Below are 7,924 nucleotides of genomic sequence, written 5' to 3'. Positions count from 1 at the left end.
GCAAAAAAATACTAATTTCCAAATACAGTTCCAGGACAGGTTGTTGTTATACTTACAAAAGTGCATAAAATGTATTGAGATTACAGAATAATAATACATGGAAGCATTACTTCACTCATAGAAACACTTTCCACTTCAGGGATCCCTCACCATTTATACCATTCATCAGTCATTCAGTGCAGGTACAGGTTTGGTTTGATAATAACCATTGTTTGGTCACGCGTGTAAATGTACTATAGTTTGTGCATGAAATAAGATTGTTTGGAAGAGTGTTCCCAAATATTTGCAGCGCACTTCATTCATACACAAGGTAACTCAAAGTGCGTCACAGTTACATCAAATTACAAGAAGGCAGATCAAATATATTAGGAGAATATCTGTGACATATCCAAAATCGTCTCTTTTTTTACTCATGAAGCATCTTTATTAATCCAGTATTGAGTGTTCCTGTTTGCTTTAGTCATTTCTTCTTCTGTTAAAGCATGGATCAACTAAAAACCCATAATATCTGTGCTAAAAGTGTCATGATTCGTCTTTTGTTCATCTGTTTTTGTATGTTTTCTTGGGTTTGGTCCAGTCCTGTGTTTTATTTTGACATGTGTTCTGTCCTTGTGATTTTGCTTTACTTCCCTCGTTACCTGACTGCCCCGCCCTGATTTGTTTCATCTGTGCCCCGTTTCCTCTTGTATTTATACCCCTGTGTTTCCCTTGTCCTTTGTCACGTCATTGTCTTTGTCAGCCCCGATTTTTGGTTTTCTCTGGATTTTGTTATTTTGGTTTTCGTTCATTAAACATCACCAGTTTTGTTGCAGTCCTGCATTTTTGGGTTTCATTTTCTTCGTCCCACCTCACACCATGACAAAAAAGTGCATTCATCTCAGAGCCATCAATTTTCTAGCATGCCGTTTGAAGAAAGTGAAAGCTTGTTTTCACTGTTAATAACATCCCTCTAATTTCCACTCCACTGCCTGCAGAGGGCGCTCCAGGCCGCTTCCGAATCCTGACCAGCCGAGTCTGTCTTTTCCTTTCAAAGCAAGACAAAAACGTAAAATGTGAGTGCTTAGGGACTCTTTATAAGCCTCAATTATGCAGGATCTGCTCACTTCAAGCTGAACCCGTGAAATAACACTGTATAATAATAAAAAATGATTAGCATTTGACATGATACCCGAGACCTTGTCGTTAATCTTTGAGCTAATTTGCGAAAAACTAAAACAATTTCTTTAAACATCAGCTGAGACTTCCCTTTGCCAGATCTATTGAAGTGCAATAAGAATATTCATTTCCTTCTCGACCATATCCACCTAGAATTTCTTGATGTTGTTCTGTAAATTACAGTAACACATTTTAGAAATTCAGTTTTCTCTTTCGACCAGAGAATTTAGAAAGATTTGAAGTTACTGAGTACAGCTATAGGAGTATTGAACATGGTATTTTGAGAGCCAGAATATGAAGTGTTTTTGTCCAGTTGCATGTGTTCCTTTGTTCCCTCCTCTCCCTCTCCCAGGTGCCCACACTCCCACCTGACTGACACTCCACTTGAGCTCTGCTCCAGTCTCCAGCCCCGGCGCTAACAGCCCGATAAGACTCTTATCGCCTGCAGGAGTGAAGATTTGGCCTCAATCCAAGAGAACCAACGGAGCAGCAAAACCACTGTCTAGACACTTAAGGTGAACTAAAAGCAACAATGCTCCGTTTGACAGGAAATACTAAAGGCCTGTCGCGGCGGCGCGGCACAGAGAGGTGCCTGTACCTCAGACAATGTCTTTGTGTGAACGCGCCTCTCCAAATCCTCTCTGCTGTGCTCATTCTCCATCACCATCCACCAGGAACCTGCACGGGACAGGGCAGAGTCTGTAGCCCACAATACAAGGCTCCTAATGAGTTGTGTTGGTGTGCTGCAGAGACATGATGTCGAAATTCCAGATATAGGGCATGGGGTTGTAGAGAAGAGAAGGGAATCTGATTTGTAAAGCGCTTTTCACAAACTCAAGTCATCCAAAGTGATTCACATTATGGCTTTAAGTCGAGACTTAACCCTGGAAGTGGACGTTTTAACCTCTGAACCCCCACCTACGCAGGAGCATTTTCTCCAGTTATTATCCAGGTATCCAGGCAGTACCCAACCATCAAAATAGCAACGAAAATGAGGCATAAATGAGGATGAAAAAGCAACAAAAACATGACAAAAAAAGAGTAAAAAAGCAACAATAAAGTTACAAAAACAAAGGTAAAAAAATAATGCAGAAAAAGTGACAACAATGCATGGAAACACAAGGAAAGACCTTACTGTAGATCAGTGTTGGAGATCTTAGCTTTCAAATGAGGTGCTACACTGGCCCGTAGGCTGTAACAAGTTTTTAGATTTGGGTAAAGCCGAACAGGCTCACATTTAATGCGCTCGGTTAACATCGGGGTGAAGAAGTTGAACGCAGAACGTTGTCCTAAGTTCACACAGTAAAGAATCCACAGATTTGCTCAAAATAGTAACTATATTGGGAATAAATGACCGAGCAGAAAATCCACAAATGCTGAATCTTATTCTTGTTTGGTAGCGATTAATCCCAGTCGTGGCACTTCACTTTAAACCTTTTATTTTTGTCTGGTGCACCCCTTGAGTCCTTCATTTATACTCCAAGTACCCCTCGAGGATCTTGCCAATGTTGTTCCAAAGTTTAGTTTGGTCTTTATTGAAGGGACAGATACATTAAACTCAAAGACAGATATGTTCTGCACCAGATTATCAGATTATAGCTAAATAGCAAGTTTCCATCTGCAGTCCCTGGTTACATAGATAATATGTGACAAATGAAACTAAGATAATTCAGTGTTTAATTGTGTGTTGTGTTCAAATCAAACTATGAAAACGTTCCTTTTGAATTAATATTGAAATTCTACTCTCTTTCTTTTTTAATCTGAAATCATTCAGATTACACCTGGTTGGGAAACACTGCCTTAAACCATAGTAAGGTACATGGTAAAAGTTCAGAGCTTAAAAACTTAATAATTACTGTTATTACGGTGAAATAGGACAATCCAACCCAATCACAGTGTTTTCTTGGTAACAATTGGGAAGAGTTGTTCAACATGGATTATCCCGTGTTATTTTCCATTTCCATATTATTACTGTGCTGTAAAGAAAAGTGTCACCAGTCTATTAACGCAACATAGGCTTTATGTTCTCTTGACGCTCTAGTGACAAAGTAATTCCATCTTTCAAGATCTTGAGATAGGTCCCCATGCGGGCACTGTGGTCCTGGCTGAAGGACGGGTCAAAGGCCGATGACAAAATGTCCCTTTGGAGAAGTCAATGCTACAAAAACACTTACATTGTCGAAAAGGCAGTAAAAGCAAATTAGTATTAGCTTTTAATTCCGTCTGACTAACCCGCTGTGCTCTATCTCGGTTTGATTTCATCGTTGTACAATGTGATGAATGTCACATTTTGCCACGGCGCACACGGCTGACCTGACGGTGCCAAATACCGATACAAATGAGCGGAACATTCAAGGCCCTGACTGCTGCCCCGGCGTTTCAGACACACAAAGACGTTGCATTCACCGCCAGATTCTTCACTTTACCTCATTAGCATTCTGATCCCGACAGATTTCATATTTTTATTTCTTAGATTTGTATATTATATTCAACCTGGTATAAACCTACATTTTGTGAAGCACTTTTTGTCTGTGAAAGGCGCTATATAAATACATAAACATTTCTCAAATTGTGCCTACTATTGAGGCAAGTGTTGTGACCACCCAAAGCCTGATCTCCCCAGATCTTGGAAATAATGCAGGGATGGGCTTCAGTAGGATAAGGATGAGAAACCATGAGGGAGTACAGTAAATAATACACGGATGATGTGTGGGTTTAGGTATTTCATTCAGGTATTTCTGACAGAGATACTGGCTCAAACTCTGGAGATAAGCCCCCGAAAGCTTCTGGTCGGAGGTCAGATGCACGGGACACGTTTTCTCCAGGAGATCATCAAGTCGTCAAAAACAAATGCGACTTATTCAAGGGATCCACTGTTGTGTCGCCTGTAAGAATAATTCAGAATTTAAAATGTCCCCAAATGTCAACGCTTTCCCTGTGCACATGCGCCCTCTAGTGGCCACACGTGCACCCGTCCTGTGTCTCCTCGCCGTTCTGTCCTTTACAAAAATGCGCCTGAGAACTGCTGACACTGCCAAAGAAACACCCGGAGCGCTTCCTTTCTCCCCCATCATCACCCAACATGGTACTCGTCAAATAGATTTCCAAACGCACAGATATGCACATGGCCGGAGCCGTGGCGCGGGACAAATCAGGAGGCAAATTTATTTATTCAAGACTTAAAGTTCAGCAGAAATTTCAGATGGGGGAGTCTATTCTGCGGGCCGTGTAAGGGACAGGGCATTGAGATCCATGGAAATGTGTTGCCTCTCATCGTATGATTGAAGCGTGCCAGTCTCCGGCGCAGGGGATTGCACTGTCTGGTTCCTCCAATGCCAGGGCCCCCAAATCCCAAAATTGACCTAGACACAGATGGGACCTTCCACTTCTTTTTTTTCTTCTTTTTTTTTTTGGGGGGGGGGGACATATTTAAATTAAATGTGAAAATGAAAGGAAAGCTTTGACAGTAACATCTGTTGGTGTCAGAAATGTGTGCACCATTACTTCATATACAAAATACAAATATAAAGAATGGGTTTGTGTCATTTTAAACTTCAAAGGCATGAACTAAAAGTAAAAGATGTTATACCACATTATACCAACTCTTCTGGTCTAGGATTGACAACGATGTTCAACAATAATAAAAATGAAATACAATTAAATAAACACAATTGACTGATATAATCCAACAGCTTTTTATTTATTTTATTTAGAGGGAATTTTCTTTCCTGTGCATAACCTTAATGCTCAGTATGCTATCAGCTCCATCTAGTGGTTGAGGAATGCCTAGCTTTACTGCTACTACTAGTAGTAATAGTAGTAGTACAGTTTATTTGAGCAGTTAACAGTTTATCTTTCTCCAAAGTTTCACAATCATACAGTTATTGGAATGTAAATTACAATTGCAATTCATGATGTTAGTTACATTACTTCTACAATTTACATCAAATAAGCGATAAACACTTCTTCCTGAGTATTCTATATCAGTTTTAAAACACAATTATATCCTGTACATGTTACAATTAGTACTAATTAGTTAGTTACAATTGTCAACATACAATCAGCAGACTTAGCTTACAATTTGCAGCACTGGCAAACAAAGAACTTTTAGCATTTCACATCATTTACACAGCATGCTAATAAATAATAATAATTGTTATAATTATTATAATCAATAGTTATTGTCATTGATCATGACAATTATCCTTCTTGTCATTATCAATGGATGATTATCCAATTTCATATTATATAGGCATATTGGACATTATATTCTGCCATCTTGCCACTTCCTTATTGTCATTACTATCCACTATTTAGCATTGTTATTATGATAATGACATGCCTTAATTGTACACCCTATCTAGTGTGGTGGGTTCAACAGCCAGAGTGTATGTGGCCTGTTGAGAGTGGGTGGAAGCTCTCCATCAACAAGTCCCCGCCCAGCTGCCCTGACTAGTTGACTTGGGTGATGTTTACCTCCTATACTGTGTGATGCTTTAAAAAGACGTTACTGAAATGTCAGTTCATTAATTCTAATACGATGATAAATATATGACTCTGAATCCCTGCCAAATACCCGTTCAAAATGAGAGGAATGGTTGCATCAGCTCTGTGATTCTCTGCCCATTGTCTAAACCAGGAGTCATTGATATTTTTTTAAAATTTTTGCAACTGTGAGATGGACCGGAGCCCCCAATAAATTGCATTTCTTCAGCAGGAGATTGTATTTCATAATGTTAAGCTGTGATCCAGCAGTTTATCCTGAAACTAGGTTGAGGTACGAATACAACAAAGTATAATCAAATATGACAAATAAACCAAATTGTTCATGTTGTCCTCCATGCTGTATGTCCCAGGATTTAAGACACAGACAAAAAAGAAGAAAAAAAATCTAATTAAGAGATGATGAGAGTCTAAGAAAGAGCACAACACAAAAAGCACCCAGCCCGGTTCTTTGTCCATTTTTAGCTTTTCCAATTTAATGACGAGCATTTTCTGTTCTTCTTTGTTATCCAATGTATTTGATCAAATCTTTCAGGGCGTTCTTTCTCCAGATCATGAGCCATGCAGTTCATGGTCGGAACTAGCTGTCGTTTGTCTGATTCAGAGGAAGAAGAAGAAGAAGGAAACAAAACAAAAAAACATGGAAGCAGTTGAGAACGCTTTCCTCTTTTAAGGTTTAAGTCACAAGATGTCAAAGCAGGTAATATAGTGCAGCTACATGCCTTGAGACACAAATACCCACTACTTCAGTTCTGCACCTAAGGCCACCGTGGATCCCACTCCTAAGACTTAAGCCAACACAATTTCCCCCCCGTCACCTGCTATCTTAATCTGTCAGCTCGACTCGATTACAGCCTGTAAAAATTGCTTTTCTTGCCACCAGCGCTCGTTGTGAAATTATCTTAATTGTGTCGTGATTATGCCTTAAAGCCGATGGTGAGAGCGTTACCTACACCATTCAACTGCTCCACTCATCTTCCAAAGAGGGAAATAAGCATATCTCTGCTCCTTTCTGTAAGTATTTTATGAAAGCTATATGTAACCCTACAAAAAAAAAAAAAAGAAAGAAAGAAAGAAGGAAGTCACTCAAAATGGTTTGTATTGAAGAATGTGATAAAGGGGCTGGACTGGATGGTTATCAGTGTGTCTGGTTCCTCTGTTTGAAATTCTAATTACAGGAGGGACTCTATAAACCAATTATTAAAGAAATACTCCACGGATTTGGCCTTCTCTGAGCATCGGGTCACTACAAAACCGGATAGTAGTAGATTTAAATGAATGAGCCTACATTCCGACACACCTCAATAAAGAACAATATTAGTTTTCAATATCAGTTGTTCAGTGTAAATAAAGAACTAAGTATATAGGCGCCGCCATTAACTATGCCCGCCCCTTTTCTCCTATAGATACAGACGGCATCTTGTCATAGAGCGGGGCGTGGCTTCGCCAAGGGGGAAAATAGAATCTTTAGAGAAACACAATTTTTCACTCTTTTTAGCCATTTTCTGGTGGAATATGAACTTATTTATCACATACAAATAAAGTCAAGTCTAAATCGGGCCCATATGGATATTTTCTCACAGAAGATTGTTCAGTAGAAGTGAAAAAACTGCAGTTATAGCTAGCGCTAGCTAACCGTTAGCATTAGCCCGACTAACATGAAGCATCAGGTTAGCATTCTCCGTTATTTATGTATTTATGGACTGTTGAACCACTTTGCTCCTCTCCATGTCTTTGTATCTTTATTTAGTAGAAAACTATATTTATAATTCAGCATTTGTTAAAGTCGTTTTTGAATAATTAGAGAAAGTTTAGATTTTTCTCCACATTGTTTTCCCCCTTAACTGTTTTCAAACATGACCATATATGGGCGATTCCAGAGACGCCGTCTGTATCTATCAGTTAACGTCTGACTGGAGAAGCCCACATAAAATCAGTCACTACACGAAAACAAAGCCGTTTTTAGGCCGCGCAGAGAAACGTTGCAGTGTTGACATGGTGCAAGTGAACATCAGATTTGAGCGACGAACATCTTCCCTCGTTCTCCGTTTAAAAGAACGGGCTTCGCGCTCGACCGGAAGTGTTAGGACAACGGAAGTGCCGAGACGAGGGGAAAAAAGGCAAAAGTGGGCGGAGCGGAAAAAGGTGAATATAAATTCTGAAAAAATTTCAAAAATAAGTGTTGGACAGGCAAAGTTGTTTCCTGACGAAATTGGTAGGCTATAGATATTTTGAAGATGATACAAATAGCCTAAGTATGTACCAA

Source organism: Gobius niger, assembly GCF_951799975.1.
Source record: "Gobius niger genome assembly, chromosome: 17".
NCBI lineage: Eukaryota > Metazoa > Chordata > Actinopteri > Gobiiformes > Gobiidae > Gobius > Gobius niger.
This window is presented reverse-complemented; position numbering follows the sequence as displayed.